We start from the raw sequence: 23715 nt of genomic DNA on the forward strand, positions 1-23715 counted from the left end.
CCTACCGCCTTATGCTCCCAAACATCCTTTTTGAAAAACAGAGCAACAGTTTCCTGTTGGGAACAGGCCCCCCAAAATCTGGCCATGAACTGGCCCCAAAACAAAATCTCTGCAACGCTGTGACATCTTCGTGATGGCCATGATGCCCATGCTGGAAGGTTGTGAGTTTACCGGAATGAGGGCAAGGAACACCTGGCCCACCCAGGACGGAAAACCGCTTAAAGGCGTTCTTAAACCACAAACAATAGCATAAGCGATCTGTGCCTTAAGGACACACTCCTGCTGCAGATACTAGCCAAACCCATCCCTTTATTTCGGCCCATCCCTTTGTTTCCTACAAGGAATACTTTTAATTAATCTATAATCTATAGAAACAATGCTTATCACTGGCTTGCTGTTAATAAATACGTGAGTAAATCTCTGTTTGAGGCTCTCAGCTCTGAAGGCTGTGAGACCCCTGATTTCCCACTCCACACCTCTATATTTCTGTGTGTGTATGTCTTTAATTCCTCTAGTGCCGCTGGGTTAGGGTCTCCGACCGAGCTGGTCTCAGCATTTTCCCATTTCCGTTATTTTAAAACTTCCAGGTTATTTGTTGGTTCTACCCAGAACCCCTTTACTTGACATGAGAGCATCTCCAAGGTTCCCCATCACTTCCATTCCACCAGATAGAGCTGCTTTGAGGATAAGGACGATGTAGAGATTAACTACTCCCCTCTTTTCTTTCTTGGATTTCTGAAATACTGTTATCATGAAGAAAAATCAATAGTGTTTCATTGTTTTATTTTAGGAGAACTTAAATTTACAGCAAATGTCCTGTTACTATCAGGACCACCTTTGTGCCAACTTCTGTGTTTCTGAATTTTAAAAGAATCATTATTGTGTTTTAGAGCAGCTTGTCCCATTACTTTTGTGTCTCTGTCCAGTTATCTTCACGCAAATGCCCTTTTTTTCTCCCATCCTTAGGATAACAGATTGCCATATAAGTGTGTACCATTTTTTCTGTCAGGTCTTTCCCTTTGATCTTTTAAAAGCTATACTCTTCCATTGTGGCACTCAAATCATGAGTTCCATCCTACAAATCTTGATCTTGTATTCCTGATAATCATTCTTTTGTTAATATCAACAGTTTGGAATTTAATGTTACCTCTTTGTCCTCTTTCAGTTATGTCATTGCACAGAAAAAGTACTTTAATTATCGAATATGTCTTTCATTGCAGCTCATTTACATGGCTCCAAGAAAGAGTTTATCTTGATATCCAGTGCTGCTTACCTGACTGTGCATTTTAAGACTGATGAGTCTGAGAGAAAGAGGTTTTAAGCTTATTTTAGAAGAGATGATTCAGAAGCAATCACAGAAGAGCAATATTGAGACCCTATTTCCTATCAGTGGTAAGTAATTGCATTAAAATGTTTATTAAAGCAGATACTGCATAAGCTTTGAAGTAGAACCTGCAGCCCATTGGTTTACGGGTCACTAGTAGTCTCCCTACTGAAAAAAAAAAAGATATCTTCATTTCAAACCATTCCTTAAGGCATAATACTGGTAGTTCCAAATGAATCTTCTGAGGTAATAAAGTTAATTTGTGTATGTGCATTTATTATTTTTAAGAAATCATGATAAACACAAAAGTCAGTCATTTGATATTTAAATGACCCAGTGGGGACATTCAAGCCAAAACAGAGTTCATTGTATTTCCATGTCTCTCTTACCATATCTCTTCTACCAAGTAGCTACCCCTCACCCTCACAAAGTTCCCAGAAGAGAATAGATTAGCTGAACATGTACTAACTTCTCTGAATAAAATAGAAACAAACTTAATGATTTTCTACTTATCCAATCTACTTTTAAGCCATAATTTCATCAGTTGTGCTTAAGATTTAAAAACCTAATTAATTTGTTAGTTTATGCTCCCACTGATATAGTCTTCATCTTGCAAATGAATGAACATATTAGGTGAATGAAACTTTCTGTCCTTCAACAATACACATACCATCAATTAAAAACCTAATTAATTTGTTAGTAGGAGGTCCTCTTGATTAGAGTGTAATTCAGGTGGAATTCTAATGACCAACCTTCAGTGAAATGTCCTTCTTGACATCACTTTGTCTTTTTTAAGACAGGGGAATGAATGGGCTCTTTGAAGAGTCCTTGATTTGAGCCTCATCATTCTGTAGGTGAGACTTTGAATAGTTTAAGGGATGCTCATCTAATTGACCTTTCTGTCTCCATTGCTTTTATCCTTCCATATTTCATCTCTAAATTGACCCTTCATTCTCACAGTAAAAATATTTATATTGCCTCATTTCTTTAAGTCTTCCTTTTTTGCAGGTTGGATACTAATAAAATATTGCTGTTACACATGTGTGCAAACAGCCCAAAGGTCTAAGACTGAGCATATAATGTGGATTAAAATCCACCCTTAAACCTTAATGCAGTGAAAACAGTTTTGAGTAAACAACTTTTTTTCCTAAGATCTTGGATAGTCTTTTGAGGAGTTTGCATGATTTTGGCATATATATTTAAAAGGAGAAGAGAATTGATGTTTTATACATATCTGAAAAGGAAGTAGAAATGAGTTTTAACATAATATTAAATAAACAACACAAATCCACTGTGCTAGAAACTTTTTGTTTTAAATACATGTCTGGTATGAAATAGAAATCTCCAGTAAATAATTATATAAATAAGCATATATCCTAATTCTCAAATGTTTGTGTATATTTAAGAAAATTCATACTTAAAAACATCTCTTGGTTTTTAGTTACTAAAATTATTTCCTGGAGAATTTCTTTTCAAATTTGAGAATGGAATAAACACAGTGCTGGAAATTTTCCTTATATGTGTTCTTTATATATATGTTATATTTTGAATACGTGTAGTGTAAAGTGTTTTGATAAGTCTAGATATCTGTTACACTGGAATAACACAAATAATGCCACAGAAAGAACAATGACCAATAATTTCATGATTAGGTGCAATATTTTTATTTTAAAAATCAGTTTTATGTTTTGAGTATCCTAAAGATGCATATATTAATATTTTAGTTAACTTTATTGATCTTCTCATTTTAAAAGCAGTGCAAGAAAAGGTAAGTCTCATCTCTTGATCAGAATCCTAGTTTTGAACCTAAGAAACGCCTCCATTCTGAAATTTTAATAGACTTTTATAATTACTTTTATATAATGTTTTGTTATTACTTTTCCAAGGGATAACAATAGAAAACAATACAGGAAGTTGGCCAACCCAAGACAAACGTAGCATTCCAGCTGTTGACCAATTTCTAATGGAAAATTCGGACAGAAATACAAATGTGCTGCCAGCCATGGTTGGAGAGCCTAGGTTGGTTGGTAGCTGTGCTGCATCTGCAATGTCATAGCCCTGGCTGGTTAGTCTGCAGCACCCAGACAACATTATTGTAGAGGCTCCCTGGCCACAAAACAGTGGGTCCTGGCAGCAGTGCATTCTAACTTTAGGTCTGTGCCTATGCCTGTGGTGCAGGGTCTCTGAGGCTGCTTGTTCAAGGGCTCACAATGGGTGTACCCATCTGCTCTCCCTATGTCACAAGAAACATTAAAGTTTATGTTCCCGCTGATATAGTCTTCATCTTGCAAATGAATGAGCATATTAGGTGAATGAAACTTTCTGTCCTTCAACAATACACATACCACTAATAGTTTTTCATTTTAAAAGCTGCTTTTTGCTTCCTGCTCTTTTTAAAATAAGTGACTAACAATGCTGCCCTCTCTTTCCTCATCTATAAAATGGAGATAATGATGTCTTAACATGTGTGCATCAGCTTCTGAACATAGCACCTAGAGCCCTGGAGTTGATAAACGGTGGGTCTCCTTCCTCCTTGCTCTCCTCTACTGACTGATCATCATACCTGCTCCCAAAATAAATATAGAAAGTTCTGAAAAATTTTAAAGAATGCTCTTGGAAAGAAAATTTTTTCTTTGATTTCATCTGAATCTTGTCTCCATGTGATATTGAGACATTATCTGAAAATTCCTTCCTCAGTTTGAAGGTTGCTCAGTATTAAAATTCTGATATTTCTAATATTGGTCTCCCAGAAGTAGTGAGATGGTTGAGAACATCACATGATGTCCCATAGCCAAATGATTAGATACAATGTTTTCAGTGTCTTCAAAGTAGCAGTTCTTTCTATCTGCTCAAATAACTTGGTGAGCAGGACCCTTCAGTGAATCAAAACCTCATTTTCTTTATCATCCCCCAACTTTACTCTTGAATAGGTAAATCTCAAGAAGTCATCCTTATAAGGCAATTTTCAGACTTTCATGTGTTCAAAACTGTTTTGGGAGTTTGCAATCAAATTTTAGAATCATAATTTTGAGTTTTGATTTGATGAGTTACATCAGATTCTAAATTTTTAAGGCAATGCCAGACTTAATGCATAGTTCCTAGACATTTCTTTGAAAACCATTTTACAGGGAGTAAATATAACTTTCAGAATATCTTTCAGAGACCATTATATAAGTGTATAACATCTAGTATTATAATTGTAATAATGCACAGAATCATTATCTTGAGGCATCATGAATCTTAAAAATCATATTTCGTTGGCCAGGCGCAGTGGCTCATGCCTGTAATCCCAGCACTTTGGGAGGCCAAGGCAGGTGGATCATGAGGTCAGGAGATCGAGACCATCCTGGCTAACACGGTGAAACCCCGTCTCTACTAAAAATTAAAAAAAAAAAAAACATTAGCCAGGCATGGTGGCGGGCACCTGTAGTCCCAGCTACTCGGGAGGCTGAGGCAGGAGAATGGCATGAACCTGGGAGGCGGAGCTTGCAGTGATCCCAAATTGTGCCACTGCACTCCAGCCTGGGTGACAGAATGAGATTCCATCTCAAAAAAAAAAAATCATACTTTGTTTAGTATTATGAAGGAAAGAAAATATATACATTAAAATTTTTCTCAGGGATTAAAGTTATTAAGAGAAATCCCTATTTTCCAAGAATTCAAGATAATAAAAATTTTTAATATAGATTAGAAATGTAGACTGGGCATGGTGGTTCACGCCTGTAATCCTAGCACTTTGGGAATTGAAGACATGAGGATCACTTTGGGCTGGGAGTTTGAGATCAGCCTGGGCAACATAGTAAGACCTCCATCTCTACAAAAAACTAAAAAAAATTAGCTGGGTATAGTGGTGTGGGCTTGTAGTCCCAGCAAATCAGGAGGCTGAAGACAGAATCACTTGAGCCCAGAGTTTGAGGCTGCAGTGAGCTATGATCATACCTGTGTACTCCAGATTGGTGATAGTGCAATACCATATCTCTAATTCTAAAAAGAACAAAGAGAAATGTAAAATAATATATTTTTAATAATTATGAAAAATGACTATGACCTCATTAAAAGAAATGTCTATTTCCTCACTCCCTTATGACAAATACTGTCACAGACAACCTGGTAACAGAAAGAAGTTACCTCTGGAACATGGGAAGCAGTGATTTGATACCAGTGAAACCTGTCTATACTCACCTTGGCTTTTCACAGTTTTGTCCTCATGATGATCTATACTGTTGCATCTGGAAAAACGTATTGAATTTGGTCTGTATGGGTAACTCTTCTATATTTTGAACCTTTGCCATACAGCTTAATATCTTTCATCTTGCTGAGAAGTGCTACATATACTTCTGAAGTTAAATAATTATTTCAAAACTTCCTTATATTTATGCCACTTTCTCTAAAAGTTGAAGTATCTGTATAAACACATACTTTCATGGGTTTTTAATTGATGGAGGTCTACAAAAGATTTCAAAGAAATTAATTTTTAATTTTGATTCTTTTCCTATGAAGTTACTCCAAATACTTAGGAATTTGAAGCATGAGATGTTCAATTTTCTATACTTTCATGACCTAGTAAAATCCTCTTCTTGCTTAATGGTTACTGAAACTAAAGCTAATGTGAAAACTGGGTGAGGAATTGTTACTCTGGCTCTGTCATGTAGTAGTCATGCAATCTTGGGCAGGTTATTTAGCTTTCCTGTGCCTCAGCTTTATTATTAATAGAAAGGAATAACAGTACCCTGCCCACCTACTTAGCACAGGTGAACATTCAGTGAGAAAACATACTGCGGGAACTGTAACTAAGACTTCTCCACTCTCAAGCCCATGCCTTTCCATGGACTCACAGGGGTCTGTAACCAGTTTCTACATTCTTTAACTGTTCCTCTGCCAGTAGCTTCACCTCCCTTTTGCTGTCTTTTCAATGCTTCCATCCTGCAAACCATTAATCATAGCTCAGCCCATCATTTGCTTTCTGTTCTTTTATAACCAAGTTAGCAAGAACGTTTAGAACAGCGCTTCTTAATCTTGGCTGTACAGTGTAATCTCTGGGTTGCTTAAGACACTCACACACACACATACACACACACACACACACACACACACACACACACACTTGTAGGTCAGGTTGCATTTTGGACAAATTAAGTCACAATCTCAGGGAGAGTTGGCATCAGCATTTACCCCCTCCTTATCTTGCTTTATGCATTTGATGTTAATTAAACTTATATTGAAATAATTTTAGATTTACATGCAGTTTAAGAAATAGTACAGGCACCTAATATACTCTTTACCTAGTTTCCCCCACTGATAATATCTTATAGGATATTGATACAATCAAGATATAGAACATTTCTATCACCCCAAGGATTCCTAGTGTTGCCTTTTTTTTTTTTTTTTTGAGACGGAGTCTTTCTGTCATCCAGGCTGGAGTGCAGTGGCACGATCTTGGCTCACTGCAACCTCTACCTCCAGGGTTCAAGCAATGCTCCTGTCTCAGCCTCCTGAGTAGCTGAGACTACAGGTCCATGCCACCATGCCTGGCTAAGTTTTTGTATTTTTAGTAGAGACGGGGTTTCACCATATTGGTCAGGTTTGTCAGGTTGGTCTCGAACTCCTGACCTCAGGTGATCCACCCGCCTTGGCCTCCCAAAGTGTTGCTCTTTTACAGCAAAACCCACTTCACCCTTTCCCAGACCCCTGGCAACCACTAATCTATTCTCTATTTCTAGAATTTTGTTATTTCAAGAGTATTTTATCAATGGAGCTGCATAGTATGTAACCTTTTGGGATTGACTTTTTCCAGTCAGCACAGTCCCCTGGAGATTTATCCAAGTTGTATTGTGCTTGTTCAATAGTTCTTTCCTTTTGATAGTTCATTCCTTTTAATACATGAATAGCATTCCATGGTATGAATGTACCACAGTTTGTTTAATGGTTCTTCTGTCAAAGCATATCTAGGTTGTTTCCAGCTCTGGGCTATTACAAATACAGCTCCTGTGGAAATTTGTATACAAGTTTTTGTGTGGACATGTGTTTTCATTTTGGTGGGATAAATGTCCAAGAGTGTAATTTCTGGGTTATATGGAAATTGCATGTTTAGTTTTGTAATAAACTAAGCTGTTTGTCCATGGTAGTTTTACCATTTTATATTCCCACCAGCAATGTGTGAGTGACCTGGTTTTTCTGCATCCTCACTAGCATTTGCCATTGCCATTCTTTTTTAAAAAAAATGTTAGCCATTCTGATAGGTGTGTAGTGGTAGTGATATCTTATTGTATTTGCCTAATGGCTAATGGTATCTAACAATGTTTCATTTACTTACTTAATATTTTTTAACCTCTTCAGTGACAAGCCTCTTCATATCTTTAGGCTATTTTCCAATTGAATTGTTTTCTTACTGTGCGGAGTTTGAGGATTCTTTATATATTCTAGCCACTAGTCCTTTGTCAAATACGTGGTTTGCAGATGTTCCTCCCAGTCTTAGCTTGTCTCTTCATCCTCTTAACAGAGTCTTTCACAAGGCAAAACTTTTAATTTAGATGAAGTCCAATTGCTCTGTTCAAAAAAAAAAAAAAAGCTTCTCCTTTTGGTGTCAAGTCTAAGTATTCTTTGTCCATCCCTAGATTTTTTCCTTTGTTCTTCCTAAAAGTTCTATAGCCTTAGCCTTACACTTTTACATTTAATTTCATGAGCCTTTCCAGTTAATTTTTGTATAATGTGTAAGGTTTAGGTTGAAGTTCCTTTCTCTCTTTTTCTCTCTATCCTTTCCTTTTTCCTTTTTTTGTGGTCTAAGGGATATCCAGTTGCTCTAACACCATCTGTTGAATTGCTTTTGTGCCTTTGCCATAAATAAAGTGAACATATTTGTGTAGGTTTATTTCTGGGATCTTTTTTTTGTTGAGCTATGTTTCTGTCCTTTCACATACTACTACATATTATTGTACCAACATAGTAGGCTTTATATGGAAAAGTGATTTCTTCCAATTTATTCTTGGTGAAGATTGTTTTAGATATGCTAAGGTCTGTGCTTTCTCATATAAATTTTAAAATAAGCTTGCTATGTCTACAACGGCCCTTGCTGTGATTTTGATAGAAATTGCATTAAAGCTATAGCTCAGTTTGGGGAGAATTCACATATTTACTATATGAGTCTTCCAATCCATGAACAATATGTCTCTCCACTTATTTAGATCTTCTTTGATTTCCGTCTCCAGAATTTTGCAATTTTCAGCATACAGATCTTGTACCTGTTTTGCTAAGTGTATGCCTAAGTATTGCATTGTCTTCACTGTGGTTGTAAATGGTATTTTGTTAGGGTTCAACATGAAATGCGATTGACTTCTTTGTGTTGACCTTATATCCTGGTCCTTCCTGAACCTAGCATTGGTTATTTTATAAATTTCTCCTGGAAATTTTAATGTGCAGCCAAGGTTAAGAAGCATTCTTTTAGACAAAGACCAGTGGTGATATTTAGTGCCCTTAAAATCTTGTGGTTTCCAATTCAATACCATTTAGCAATCCTTGGGTGTATGCCTGCATGGTTCTGTCTTCTAATATCCACAGTCGTCATTACAAACGTTCCCCCTTCTTTTCAGCCCTTCTTTCCTTACTTTCTTATCTTGATCCTTTTTCCTGTTCTCCCAGGACTGTGCTTCCTACTTAACACCACCTGATACCAACAGTAACATAAGATTTTGTTTCTCTTCCCTCTAAGAATTTAGTAACTTATCTATAACTGTACCTATTCATTCTTTTCACTGGGAAGAGTGAGAGATGACTTTTTTCCCATTAAAGACAAGACATTTCCCACCTGTAATTTCCAGCATCATTACCTTTATGTGAATATTTGGGCATACTTCTTTCATGTATTTCCTGTACTAGTCGTTTGTATTTAAGTAGTTGTAATAATATACCTATTGTAAGTTTTATTTTATTGTACATTTTCATTTATGATTGTCAGCATTGCTTCATAATATTAAAGACTTTTAAAATATAATTTTAATGGATACATGGTAGACTTTCCACAATTCATATAAAAATGGTTTGTTTCCTTTTTAAAAAAATTTTAATAATGCTGGATTGACTATCCTTGTATATATATATATATTTTTTTCCAGGTCTAGGATTGCCTTAAAATAAACTTCCCAGAAGTAGAATTGCTAGATTTAGGGTAAAAATATTTTAAAGATTCTTGACATAGTTCTAAATTATAAACATAGTTGGGTGGACTGTAAGTTGATACATCCTTTTTTGTCTTTTCAAAAATCAGGCAATGTAGCAATAGTTGCTAGTTTTTAAAGTACATGCTTCATGGCCCAGCAATTCTACTTTCCAGGAATAATGGCACAACTGCACAGATTTATTTTCTGGAATGCTTGCTGCAGCTCTTAAGCAAAAAACAGAAAATAGTCTAAATGTTCATCAGTGGGATTTAATCAATTGTGATACATTCATTAACTGAATGATATGAGTTGATGTGATCATAATCTAGTAAATGAAAAAAATCAGAATAAGAAAAGCAGTTGGCAGGCTGGACACTCTTATGCCTGTAATCCCAGCACTTTGGGAGGCTGAGGGGGGGTGGATCACCTGAGGTCAGGAGTTCAAGACCAGCCTGGCCAACATGGTGAAACACAATCTATACTAAAAATACAAAAATTAGCAGGGCATAATGGTGGGCTCCTGTAATCCCAGCTACTTGGGAGACTGAGGCAGGAGAATCACTTGAACCCGGAAGGTGGAGGTGGAGGTTGCAGTCAGCCGAGATTGTGCCACTACACTCCAGCCTGGATGACAGAGCAAGATTCCAAAAAAAAAAAAAAAAAAAAAGAGAGAAGAGAAAAGCCAGCTGCTGGTTAAAAAACATATGTTGGCAGAGGGAAAACGGTTTAGCTCAAGAAAATTTGGCAGAAAGTGAAATGATAGCGCAATGATTATCTGCAAAGGCAGCATAACGTAAGATTTGGATGTGCATAGGCAGGTGAGAAGGAAAATAATTTATACTTCAAAGAGTTTATACAACTTTATTAAGAACAGTAAAAATAAAGAACAAATCATTGAAATAAATGATCCAGGATAGCAGATAGGCTGAAGCATTAAAGTATGTAAACGTCTGAATCAAAATATAATAAAACAGCATGGGAAAACAAATGTGTGTGTGCGTGTGTGTGTGTGTGTGTGTGTATGTGTGTAATACACACAGACACATACATAAACGCACATTGTTTATATATAAATACATTTTGGTGATAAGATAAAAATGTGAATGTTTAAATACATAATATATCAATATATTTTATGATATATCTGGGAAGAAAGAATAAATATAAAAATATGTATTAGATATAAAAACACTTGAAAAGTTTAAAGTACTGCAAATGTGATTCTTCCCCATTCCTCACATGATGAAGTCAAAGAAGGAAGAGGTATATTTTCTCCACTGTCACTTCAGATTCAACAAGGTGATGTCCTAGAGGCACATGGAAAAAGGGCAGATGTATTTTTAAAAAATGATTATGGATGAGAAACCAAGAGCTTCACATCTGAGTGTAGGGCATATGTTCCTATTGTCCTGGGAGGATATGGTAATACCTGGAGCAAACTGGTAACATATAAATTGGGCTGATCCCTTTTGAGTAATAGATAGTATTTTCTGGAAGACTTAATCACAGCATTTAAAAAAGTAATGTTTGCCAGGTGCAGGGCTCACACCTATAATCTCAACACTTTGGGAGGCTGAGGCAAAAGGATCATTTGAGGCCAGGAGTTTGAGACCAGCTCAGGCAAAATGGCAAGATCTCATCTCCAAAAGAAAAAAAAAAAAAAAGAATTAGCTGGATTTGATAGTGCATGCCAGTAGTATTATACTAGTTAGTTAGTAGGCTTAGGAGGAGGCAGGATCATTTGAGCCAGGAGTTAGAGTCTACAGTGAGCTACTACTGCACTACTGCACTCTAGTCTGGATGACAGAGTGAGACTTTGTTTCCAAAAGAGTAGGGGTTACTGTTAAGTCAAAGTAGCTATTTCTAGAGCCGTCACTGAAGAGCAAACAACATAGACAATATTAACATCAATCCTATAGATTAAATGATATTTACCTTTTTCTTTAACGTCCTTTTTAATTAGGAGAGTTTTCACTACTAATCTGGTGCCAGAGGAAGATGATAAAATAAACTGACTTTACATGTATGACTGCTGGATGGGGAACAACTGAACTTCACAGTGAGTATATGTACCACCTCCTCCAATGTTAGAATCCAAACAAATATATGTGACATCTAAGTGTACTCTGTTTGTTCATTTTCAGTTTTTCTCTATTTTTAATACGAATAATGGTGGGAAAAGCCTTTTAAAATAATGGATCTAAAGGTGACTTCCTGGGGAGGAGCCAAGATGGCCGAATAGGAACAGCTCCAGTCTACAGCTCCCAGCGTGAGCGATGCAGAAGACGGGTGATTTCTGCATTTCCATCTGAGGTACCGGGTTCATCTCACTAGGGAGTGCCAGACAGTGGGTGCGGGTCAGTGGGTGCAGCTCACCGTGCGCAGCTCACCATGCGCGAGCCAAAGCAGGGTGAGGCATTGCCTCACTCGGAAAGTGCAAAGGGTCAGGGAGTTCCCTTTCCTAGTCAAAGAAAGGGGTGAAAGAAGGCACCTGGAAAATCGGGTCATTCCCGCCCGAGTACTGTGCTTTTCCAACGGGCTTAAAAAACGGCGCACCAGGAGATTATATCCCGCACCTGGCTCAGAGGGTCCTACGCCCATGGAGTCTCACTGATTGCTAGCACAGCAGTCTGAGATCAAACAGCAAGGTGGCAGAGAGGCTGGGGGAGGGGTGCCCACCATTGCCCAGGCTTGCTTAGGTAAACAAAGCAGCCGGGAAGCTCGAACTGGGTGGAGCCCACCACAGCTCAAGGAGGCCTGCCTGCCTCTGTAGGCTCCACCTCTGGGGGCAGGGCACAGACAAACAAAAAGACAGCAGTAACCTCTGCAGACTGAAATGTCCCTGTCTGGCAGCTTTGAAGAGAGCAGTGGTTCTCCCAGCATGCAGCTGGATATCTGAGAACGGGCAGATTGCCTCCTCAAGTGGGTCCCTGACCTCTGACCCCTGAGCAGCCTAACTAGGAGGCACCCCCCAGTAGGGGCAGACTGACACTTCACACGGCCGGGTACTCCTCTGAGACAAAACTTCCAGAGGAACGATCAGACAGCAGAATTTACGGTTCACAAAAAACCGCTGTTCTGCAAACACCGCTGCTGATACCCAGGCAAACAGGGTCTGGAGTGGACCTCTAGCAAACTCCAACAGACCTGCAGCTGAGGGTCCTGTCTGTTAGAAGGAAAACTAACAAACGGAAAGGACATCCACACCAAAAACCCATCTGTACATCCCCATCATCAAAGACCAAAAGTAGATAAAACCACAAAGATGGGGAAAAAACAGAGCAGAAAAACGGGAAACTCTAAAAAGCAGAGCACCTCTCCTCCTCCAAAGGAACGCAGTTCCTCACCAGCAATGGAACAAAGCTGGACGGAGAATGACTGTGACGAGTTGAGAGAAGAAGGCTTCAGATGCTCAAACTACGAGCTACAGGAGGAAACTCAAATCAAAGGCAAAGAAGTTAAAAACTTTGAAAAAAATTTAGACGAATGTATAACTAGAATAACCAATACAGAGAAGTGCTTAAAGGAGCTGACGGAGCTGAAAGCCAAGGCTCGAGAACTACATGAAGAATGCAGAAGCCTCAGGAGCTGATGCGATCAACTGGAAGAAAGGGTATCAGCGACGGAAGATGAAACGAATGAAATGAAGTGAGAAGGGAAGTTTAGAGAAAAAAGAATAAAAAAACAAAGCCTCCAAGAAATATGGGACTATGTGAAAAGACCAAATCTATGTCTGATTGGTGTACCTGAAGGTGACGGGGAGAATGGAACCAAGATGGAAAACACTCTGCAGGATATTATCCAGGAGAACTTCCCCAATCTAGCAACGCAGGCCAACATTCAGATTCAGGAAATACAGAGAACGCCACAAAGATACTCCTCGAGAAGAGCAACTCCAAGACACATAATTGTCAGATTCACCAAAGTTGAAATGAAGGAAAAAAAATGTTAAGAGCAGCCAGAGAGAAAGGTCGGGTTACCCAAAAAGGGAAGCCCATCAGACTAACAGCGGATATCTCGGCAGAAACTCTACAAGCCAGAAGAGAGTGGGGGCCAATATTCAACATTCTTAAAGAAAATAATTTTCAACCCAGAATTTCATATCCAGCCAAATTGAGCTTCATAAGTGAAGGAGAAATAACATACTTTACAGACAAGCAAATGCTGAGAGATTTTGTCACCACCAGCCCTGCCCTAAAAGAGCTCCTGAAGGAAGCACTAAACATGGAAAGGAACAACTGGTACCAGCCGCTGCAAAATCATGCCAAAATGTAAAGACCATCAAGACTAGGAAGAAACTGCATCAACTAACGAGCAAAATAACCAGCTAACATCATAATAACAGGATCAAATTCACACATAAAAATATTAACTTTAAATATAAATGGACTAAATGCTCCAATTAAAAGACACAGACTGGCAAATTGGATAAAGAGTCAAGACCCATCAGTGTGCTGTACTCAGGAAACCCATCTCACATGCAGAGACACTCATAGGCTCAAAATAAAGGGATGGAGGAAGATCTACCAAACAAATGGAAAACAAAAAAAAGGCAGGGGTTGCAATCCTAGTCTCTGATAAAACAGACTTTAAACCAACAAAGATCAAAAGAGACAAAAAAGGCCATTACATAATGGTAAAGGGATCAATTCAACAAGAAGAGATAATTATCCTAAATATATACGCACCCAATACAGGAGCACCCAGATTCATAAAGCAAGTCCTGAGTGACCTACAAAGAAACTTAGACTCCCACACACTAATAATGGGAGACTTTAACACCCCACTGTCAACATTAGACAGATCAACGAGACAGAAAGTTAACAAGGATACCCAGGAATTGAACTCAGCTCTGCACCAAGTGGACCTAATAGACATCTACAGAACTCTCCACCCCAAATCAACAGAATATACATTTTTTTCAGCACAACACCACACCTATTCCAAAATTGACAACATACTTGGAAGTAAAGCTCTCCTCAGCAAATGTAAAGGAACAGAAATTGTAACAAACTATCTGTCAGACCACAGTGCAATCAAACTAGAACTCAGGATTAAGAAACTCCCTCAAAACCACTGAACTACATGGAAACTGAACAACCTGCTCCTGAATGACTACTGGGTACATAACGAAATGAAGGCAGAAATAAAGATGTTCTTTGAAACCAACGAGAACAAAGACACAACATACCAGAATCTCTGGGACACATTCAAAGCAGTGTGTAGGGGGATATTTATAGCACTAAATGCCCACAAGAGAAAGCAGGAAAGATCCAAAATTGACACCCTAACATCACAATTAAAAGAACTAGAAAAGCAAGAGGAAACACATTCAAAAGCTAGTAGAAGGCAAGAAATAACTAAAAATAGAGCAGAACTGAAGGAAATAGAGACACAAAAAACCCTTCAAAACATTAATGAATCCAGGAGCTGGTTTTCTGAAAGGATCAACAAATTTGATAGACCGCTAGCAAGACTAATAAAGAAAAAAGAGAGAAGAATCAAATAGATGCAATAAAAAATGATAAAGGGGATATCACCACGGATCCCACAGAAATACAAACTACCATCAGAGATTACTACAAACACCTCTACGCAAATAAACTAGAAAATTTAGAAGAAATGGATAAATTCCTCGACACATACACTCTCCCAAGAGTAAACCAGGAAGAAGTTGAATCTCTGAATAGACCAATAACAGGAGCTGAAATTGTGGCAATAATCAATAGCTTACCAACCAAAAAGAGTCCAGGACCAGATGGATTCACAGCCAAATTCTACTGGAGGTACAAGGAGGAACTGGTACCATTCCTTCTGAAACTATTCCAATCAATAGAAAAAGAGGGAATCCTCCCTAACTCATGTTATGAGGCCAGCATCATCCTGATACCAAAGCCTGGCAGAGACACAACCAAAAAACAGAATTTTAGACCAATATCCTTGATGAACATTGATGCAAAAATCCTCAACAAAATACTGGCAAACCGAATCCAGCAGCACATCAAAAAGCTTATCCACTATGATCAAGTGGGCTTCATCCCTGGGATGCAAGGCTGGTTCAATATATGCAAATCAATAAATATAATCCAGCATATAAACAGAGCCAAAGACAAAAACCACGTGATTATCTCAATAGATGCAGAAAAGGCCTTTGACAAAATTCAACAACCCTTCATGCTAAAAACTCTCAATAAATTAGGTATTGATGGGATGTATCTGAAAATAATAAGAGCTATCTATGACAAACCCACAGCCAATATCATACTGAATGGGCAAAAACTGGAAGCATTCCCTTTGAAAACTGGCACAAGACAGGGATGCCCTCTCTCACCACTCCTATTCAACATAGTGTTGGAAGTTCTGGCCAGGGCAATTAGGTAGGAGAAGGAAATAAAGGGTATTCAATTAGGAAAAGAGGAAGTCAAATTGTCCCTGTTTGCAGATGACATGATTGTATATCTAGAAAACCCCACTGTCTCAGCCCAAAATCTCCTTAAGCTGATAAGCAACTTCAGCAAAGTCTCAGGATACAAAATCAATGTACAAAAATCACAAGCATTCTTATACACCAATAACAGACAAACAGAGAGCCAAATCATGAGTGAACTCCCATTCACAATTGCTTTAAAGAGAATAAAATACCTAGGAATCCACCTTACAAGGGACGTGAAGGACCTCTTCAAGGAGAACTACAAACCACTGCTCAGGGAAATAAAAGAGGATACAAACAAATGGAAGAACATTCCATGCTCATGGGTAGGAAGAATCAATATCATGAAAATGGCCACACTGCCCAAGGTAATTTATAGATTCAATGCCATCCCCATCAAGCTACTAATGACTTTCTTCACAGAATTGGAAAAAACTACTTTAAAGTTCATATGGAACCAAAAAAGAGCCTGCATCACCAAGTCAATCCTAAACCAAAAGAACAAAGCTGGAGGCATCACACTACCTGACTTCAAACTATACTACAAGGCTACAGTAACCAAAACAGCATGGTACTGTCACCAAAACAGACATAGAGACCAATGGAACAGAACAGAGCCCTCAGAAACAATGCTGCATATCTACAACTATTTGATCTTTGACAAACCTGACAAAAACAAGCAATGGGGAACGGATTCCCTATTTAATAAATGGTGCTGGGAAAACTGGCTAGCCATATGTAGAAAGTTGAAACTGGATCCCTTCCTTACACCTTATACAAAAATTAATTCAAGATGGATTAAAGACTTACACATTAGACCTAAAACCATTAAAACCCTAGAAGAAAACCTAGGCAATACCATTCAGGACATAGGCATGGGCAAGGACTTCATGTCTGAAACACCAAAAGCAATGGCAACAAAAGCCAAAATTGACAAATGGGATCTAATTAAACTAAAGAGCTTCTGCACAGGGAAAGAAACTACAATCAGAGTGAACAGGCAACCCACAAAATGGGAGAAAATTTTCGCAACCTACTCATCTGACAAAGGGCTAATATCCAGAATCTACAAAGAACTCAAACAAATTTACAAGAAAAAAACAAACAACCCCATTAAGAAGTGGGCGAAGGACGTGAACAGACACTTCTCAAAAGAAGACATTTATGCAGCCAAAAAACACATGAAAAAATGCTCGTCATCACTGGCCATCAGAGAAATGCAAATCAAAACCACAACGAGATACCATCTCACACCAGTTAGAATGGCAATCATTAAAAAGTCAGGAAACAACAGGTGCTGGAGAGGATGTGGAGAAATAGGAACACTTTTACACTGTTGGTGGGACTGTAAACTAGTTCAACCATTGTGGAAATCAGTGTGGCGATTCCTCAGGGATCTAGAACTAGAAATACCATTTGACCCAGCCATCTCATTACTGGGTATATACCCAAAGGACTATAAATCATGCTGCTATAAAGACACATGCACACGTATGTTTATTGCGGCACTATTCACAATAGCAAAGACTTGGAACCAACCCAAATGTCCAACAATGATAGACTGGATTAAGAAAATGTGGCACATATACAACATGGAATACTATGCAGCCATAAAAAATGATGAGTTCATGTCCTTTGTAGGGACATGGATGAAACTGGAAATCATCATTCTCAGTAAACTATCACAAGAACAAAAAACCAAACACCGTATATTCTCACTCATAGGTGGGAATTGAACAATGAGAACATATGGACACAGGAAGGGGAACATCACACTCTGGGGACTGTTGTGGGGTCGGGGGAGGGGGGAGGGATAGCATTGGGAGATATACCTAATGCTAGATGACGAGTTAGTGGGTGCAGCGCAGCAGCATGGCACATGTATACATATGTAACTAACCTGCACATTGTGCACATGTACCCTAAAACTTAAAGTATAATAATAAAAATAAATAAATTAAAAAAAGGTGACTTCCTGGGTTTTAGGTCATTATATTCATGAATACCAGTTTATTGATACTTATAAAAACATGTATTGAAGAATATCTAGTGATTTTATTACCTAATATTTGTAAGTCTCATTTCTATGTAATTACTCTCCAATTGTACTGTAAACATACACAAACTCAGACATACATACACAATTGTATTTATAACAGTGAAAACTCATACTTGAAGGTATCAGCCAATTTCTAACGATGTAAGGCATTTTTCTGAAATGATGGATTGGTATGAATGGTAAATGGGTGGAAAAGATTATGTGAAAATAACTAGCCCATGTGAAGGTCAACCCATGAGTTTGGTTTCACTTCTACTGTATTGCACAACTGAGTTAACAAGTTACAAATATCCAATAGACTAGAGTAAATCAGAATGTCGTTTCCATTGTCAACCTCTAAACATGATGTTTATTCGGCAAAGTCAAGTCAAAAGAATGAGATCACAATGAAACCAAGGGAATCAAGTATAGGCTTAACATTTAAAAATGAATTGTACTGATTGCATCATCAAAAACTGATTTGGGTCTAAACTTTTTCCTTCTATGAAGTGATATTATTTTTCTCTCATCCTAGAACCATAGTGAAGATAAAAAGAATCCATACAAAATAGTTTTTGGAGTTTCTGTTGTATAAGCTAAAGTAGAATAATATTAAGTGTTTACAAATCACCTAACAACATCATTACAGTGTCAGAGAGAAAAATGGTGGGATTTACCCCTAAGAGTCTGTCTATATATAGGGCAATCCGTGTTTTAGCCTTTAAAAGCATTTGCCTAGGTTTATATGTATTTTTATTCTTTTTGTGCTAGAGGATGAATTTTGTAACATGGTATAGCAGGCAAAGGTACCTCTTGGCAAAGCTACCAGTGTATGGATATTTAAAAACACCAATATATTCAGAAGAGCTGCAGGATCATCTTCCTGCATGGTAATTCAAGGATTGCATTGATGAGTCTGGGAGTTTTCTTTTTAGTATGTCTCACAAACTGGCATTTGCTGATTCATAAAGAGGTATAGATGCATGGTAGTTTTAAAAAGAAAGGCAAGAAGAATAAATACATTGTTAAGTTACCTTAAAAACAAATGAACCGTAATTAGTAATTTGATAGTTGAAGTGAACTCAGTTCTCAAAAGGAATTATTCAATACTTGGATGAATTATGTGTAATTGCTGATATTCAATGGTTTTTGACCTACAAACATGATCATTTCTTTTGTTTTTGTTTTTTGTTTTTTTTTTTTTTTTTGAGGTAGAGTCTTGCACTGTCTCCTGGGCTGGAGTACAATGGTGCCATCTCAGCTCACTGCAACCTCCGCCTCCTGGGTTCACGTGATTCTCCTGCCTCAGAGTCCCGAGTAGCTGGAATTACAGGCACACACCACCACACTCAGCTAATTTTTTGCATTTTTAGTAGCAACGGGGTTTCCCTATGTTGGCCAGACTGGTCTCGAACTTCTGACCTCGTGGTTCACCTGCCTCAGCCTCCCAAAGTGCTGGAATTACAGGCGTGAGCCACCGCGCCCGGCTGATCATTTCTTATGATTCAGCTGCATAGCTGAATTAGGTGGCTTAATGCACCTGCTTCTAGTAACACTGAAGACATAAAGGAGTTTTCATGTCACTGAAAACCATCACCTGGCCATTTATATAGATGCTTGAAAGTTTCTTCATGGCAGAGTCTACAGTCAGCATTAAGTGAATTTACACTAACTTATCTTTCAGTCTCTCCTTGAAGGTATAGATTTTAATCCAGTTCAGAGATCTGTCGCATCAGCCCACTACCTGAGTGGCCATAGTTTTCTATTAGGTTGTGAGCAGAAATCAGCGAGATAAAGAGAACAACCTGTGCCCTGCCTGACCATTTGCAGCTGGGGTTAATGTCGGCCAGGAATCAGGCATTTGGGACAACTTCTCTTTTTGCTGGTTGCAGGGAGATTCTGGAAGACCACCGCAATGTGCCCGGCATAGGAAGTACAAGCTTGTTGACATTGTGAGCTGAGGCAGCAGTCACTGCCATCCCACTGCACCATCTTCACAAGAATTTCTGCCTGCAGGGATTGGATCACATCTGCCACTAGAGGAGAAGTGAGATCACTGAAAGAGCAGTGTGGTACAACTGTGATTACAAATGGGAAAAGAAATGCATAACAGTACGCCTGAAAAATGAACGTCTTGTCAGTGCTGAAATATTCAGTGTCACTTCCGCCCATCATTATCATTGCAGAGGTTGGTGTTGGTGTGTTTGTACATTCAATATTAAACATTGGTCACAGAAAGTTAATGTTGTTTCATGCCTCCTGGGAACTTACAGTTTGAATCGTTCAATTCATATCTTGCATACCATGTGTATGCTGTGTATTTTGAATACCATTATATACAATTGTACTATTTTTTTCTACTTTGGCAAACACTGGAAGATCAGAAGGGCAGTATTATTAAATCCATATAATTCTTAACTTTACTCACAGGGATACAGGCCAGAAACTGCTGTGAGCACAAATAGATAGGAAAGGTCCCTGCTGGTTTCACAATTGTGATGAGCAGTGGACATTTAAGAGATTATTTATCAGGCACGTCAATTGACCTTAATATTTTAGGATATTTCATTTGTTTATAAGGTATTTAATTTATCTGAGACTCAGGTTGTCTCAATCCCCCTACCCCTCTAAGCTGTAGCCAAGAATCAGGGAGGAACTGAGGAAGGTCCCTGAGCCAGAAGTCTAGATGCCAAAGTCTGTCATAGAAATCTGGAATATAAAATGAATAGGAGCCTGAGGCAACTTTTTTTTCTTATTTTACACATTGCACCAAAATGTATCATTTGGTTTCTAAGAATGCAGCATTCCAAAAGGGCGTATGGTTCAGCTTTAGGTAAGCACATTGATAATCAAATGACACAGCAATTCATAAGGAAATAGAAAATTTACATATATATATTCAAACAACTTTGAAAAGCATAATATTCAGGACTTCTTTCCTATAGAACTCAATATTGTGATTAAATTATAAAAGTTTGAATTATTAAGCTGCCATTTCTGTAGATTAAAAAATTTGAAAATTAGCTACTTTATATGATTCAGCCTAATAATTGTAGTTACAATAATACATCAAGATGTTAGCTTCAGTACATCCACATTATGAAAATTTTGCTCTTCAAAATTAAAGTCAAAAAGCTTATATACTTAAATTAGGAATCCTTAACTCTCGAACAAAATGGTATGTTTCCCAAATATTTCTGTCTGTATTTAAGGCTGGAGGTAACTGAGGCTTCATTGAAATTGGTTAATAATCTTTTTCTAATGAACCTTGATTTAAAAGTTGGAAGTCAAATATGAGCACAAAATATTTCTGTAATGGTATTAGAAAATAAAACTTCCCTCTTTTCTCACTCTTTCTCTTTTAACCTCTCTTCCTTTCCTTCAACCTCTTTTCTCCCTCTTCCCCACCTCCTGTTCCCTTTTACATTCCCCGTCCCTAACCCCATCTCTCTGGACTTCTTACACTCTTTCAACTTCTCAACCCATCTCTCCCTTTTCACCTCTGTTAATCACTTTTTCTTTCTCAATCCTTCTACTTTTTTTTTCAATTAACAACCTCCCTCTTCTCCTTTCTTTTCTCCCTCTCCCCAATCTCTTATACTCTTCCAAATTCTCATCCTCCTTCCCTCTCTCAATCCTTCTTTCTTTCTCAATGCCCTCCATCTTTCTCTTTCAACCAACCTCCCTTCCCCTTCCCTTTCCTTTTCTTACCAACCTTTTCTGTCTTTCTCTGTTCCCTCTTTCTCTCAACCCTCTGCCCAACTCCTCTCTTTTTCTCTCAACCTTTCCTTTCCTTTGCAAATGCTACAATGAGAAGGTATTATAAATGTCCTAGTATTTACTAAAAACCCTCACATGAATATTGGTCTAAAGGTTCTGCTTTCATTAAGTTATACTTTTGGATAGGAACACTGAGGAAAAATGAAAGATGAGATTTGCAGTAGGGATTCTCTAATTCTCATGTTAATCTGTTTTGTACCATTTTTACTTTGTCTTCTGTGGATCTCTTCTTTTTACTAGATGATATTAAAGGGGATTAAAGTTGTGTGAAATGTCAGGCCTGTCTAAAGCTTTTTTTTTTTCTTTTTTTTCCCCTCACACTTTGATCTGCTGGCCATTAATTTTGTTGCTGACACAATCGCTATTGTGACCTCCCTGGGTGGTGATTTGGGTGTAGTAGGGGCCAAGTCTGAAGGTTTACTGAAAAATGGACCCTAAAAGGCAGATTAATTGCAGAAATGTCATACAAATTTGTTTAACATGTATACACATGAGACGATACAGGAGAAACTGTCCATTTTTATGCTTAGTACAGACAGCCACGTAGAGATATGATTTGACAAAAAGTGTATGATTTAATGCTGGCAGACTGAGTGGGGAAACCCAGTGAGGCTTGTGTGTCTCTATTCTCTTGGCTCTCTAAGCATGCATTTTTTCCTACTGGTATGAGGCAGTTCTCTCTCTGAAATGGGGGTCTTATGACCTATAGCCAAACAAGGTAAGTCAGATAATTTCTTTATGGCAAGTTTTTACACAGAAAGGCTGGAGCAGCAGGGAGTTAAAATAATATTTTTAGGTTTTATGGCTGACTTTGGCAAAAAGGGGTTCTGATTTCTATGACCTACCCTGGGGAAGAGGGATCCTAGTTTCTATTGCTATCTATGGGGGAGAATGGGACTGAAAAATTGGAGAGCAGGACAAGGTCAGGAAATGTTTGCTTCTGAGGCCTTCATTTTGGGGCATTGTTTTCTGAGCCCCTGGAGGATGATGCTCTCAAGGTCCTTCAGCAAAGGGTGCAAGGTTAGCACTCCCTATTTGACCTAGAGTAGCCACCTGATTTCCCTAAGAGAGTCACAGGCTATTTGGTGTTCTGTTTTTGGCTTCTGTTTGGCTATAATTTTAGAGTTCTTCCATATTCAGTCTTTAATAGGACCTGCTGTGTTAGAGCTCTTTTACTTTTCCTCTAGTTGAAAGCCAATTTAATTGAGGAGGGCGCATAAGCTTTATTTCTTTCTTTGGCCTTCTTTCCAAGAACCACTCTCTCTTTTGTAATTCTTTTTTTTTTTTTTTTTTTTTGAGACAGAGTCTCGCCCTGTCGCCCAGGCTGGAGTGCAATGGCATGATCTCAGCTCACTGCAACCTCCGCCTCCTGGGTTCAAACGATTCTCCTGCCTCAGCCTCCTGAGTAGCTGGGGTTACAGGCACCCGCCACTATGCCCAGCTAATTTTGTATTTTTAGTAGAGATGGGGTTTCTCCATGTTGGCCCGGCTGGTCTCGAACTCCTGACCTCGAGATCTGTCCACCTCAGCCTCCCAAAGTGAGCCACCATGCCTGACTCCGTTTTGTGTTTCAGTGTGAAGCTCTCTATGTATTTGGTTGCCATCAACTGTGTAAATTGATCTATGATGTAAGGGTTACATGGCCAAATTTAAAGAACTTAGAGAACTCATAACCTGATTTTTATTCATGTATTTTTAAAAATCCTTCTTGACCACCTACTGTGTGCCAGACAGAGACACCTAGAAAGAGAAAGCTTTCATCTGTAGAATCTCATTATAATAGAGAAAAAAACAATACATGACGATAATTACTATTCAACATGCTATAGAAGCCAGCAGCCTAGGCAGGAACAACTACTGTTTTCTGCAGGAATAAGTGAATGTAATATTTGAGCTGAGTTTTAAGGTTTAAATAATAGTTGACTTGGTTTAGTTTAGTATTTATGTTTTATACACCATCTCTTATGTAACAAGCTATTTCCCTATCAAC

General features: G+C 38.2%; 1 protein-coding gene and 1 long non-coding RNA gene across 5 annotated transcripts in view; one reads left to right on the forward strand and one right to left on the reverse strand.

Annotated features, from left to right (window-relative positions):
- The window catches only part of LOC134756566 (uncharacterized), a 103309-nt gene that overhangs the window by 68462 nt on the left and 11132 nt on the right, over positions 1–23715 (reverse strand). The window lies entirely within an intron of this gene.
- LOC134756567 (uncharacterized) lies at positions 1308–22001 on the forward strand. Of its 2 annotated transcripts, XR_010129352.1 has the most exons (4): positions 1308–1392; positions 11441–11536; positions 11622–11790; positions 19838–22001. It is a non-coding gene; the product is annotated as an uncharacterized lncRNA (long non-coding RNA). The 2 variants fall into 2 exon arrangements; XR_010129351.1 differs by lacking the exon at positions 1308–1392 and having other exon boundaries at positions 10592–11536.

This window comes from Gorilla gorilla, chromosome 10, assembly GCF_029281585.2.
Source record: "Gorilla gorilla gorilla isolate KB3781 chromosome 10, NHGRI_mGorGor1-v2.1_pri, whole genome shotgun sequence".
In the NCBI taxonomy this organism is placed as follows: Eukaryota; Metazoa; Chordata; class Mammalia; order Primates; family Hominidae; genus Gorilla; species Gorilla gorilla.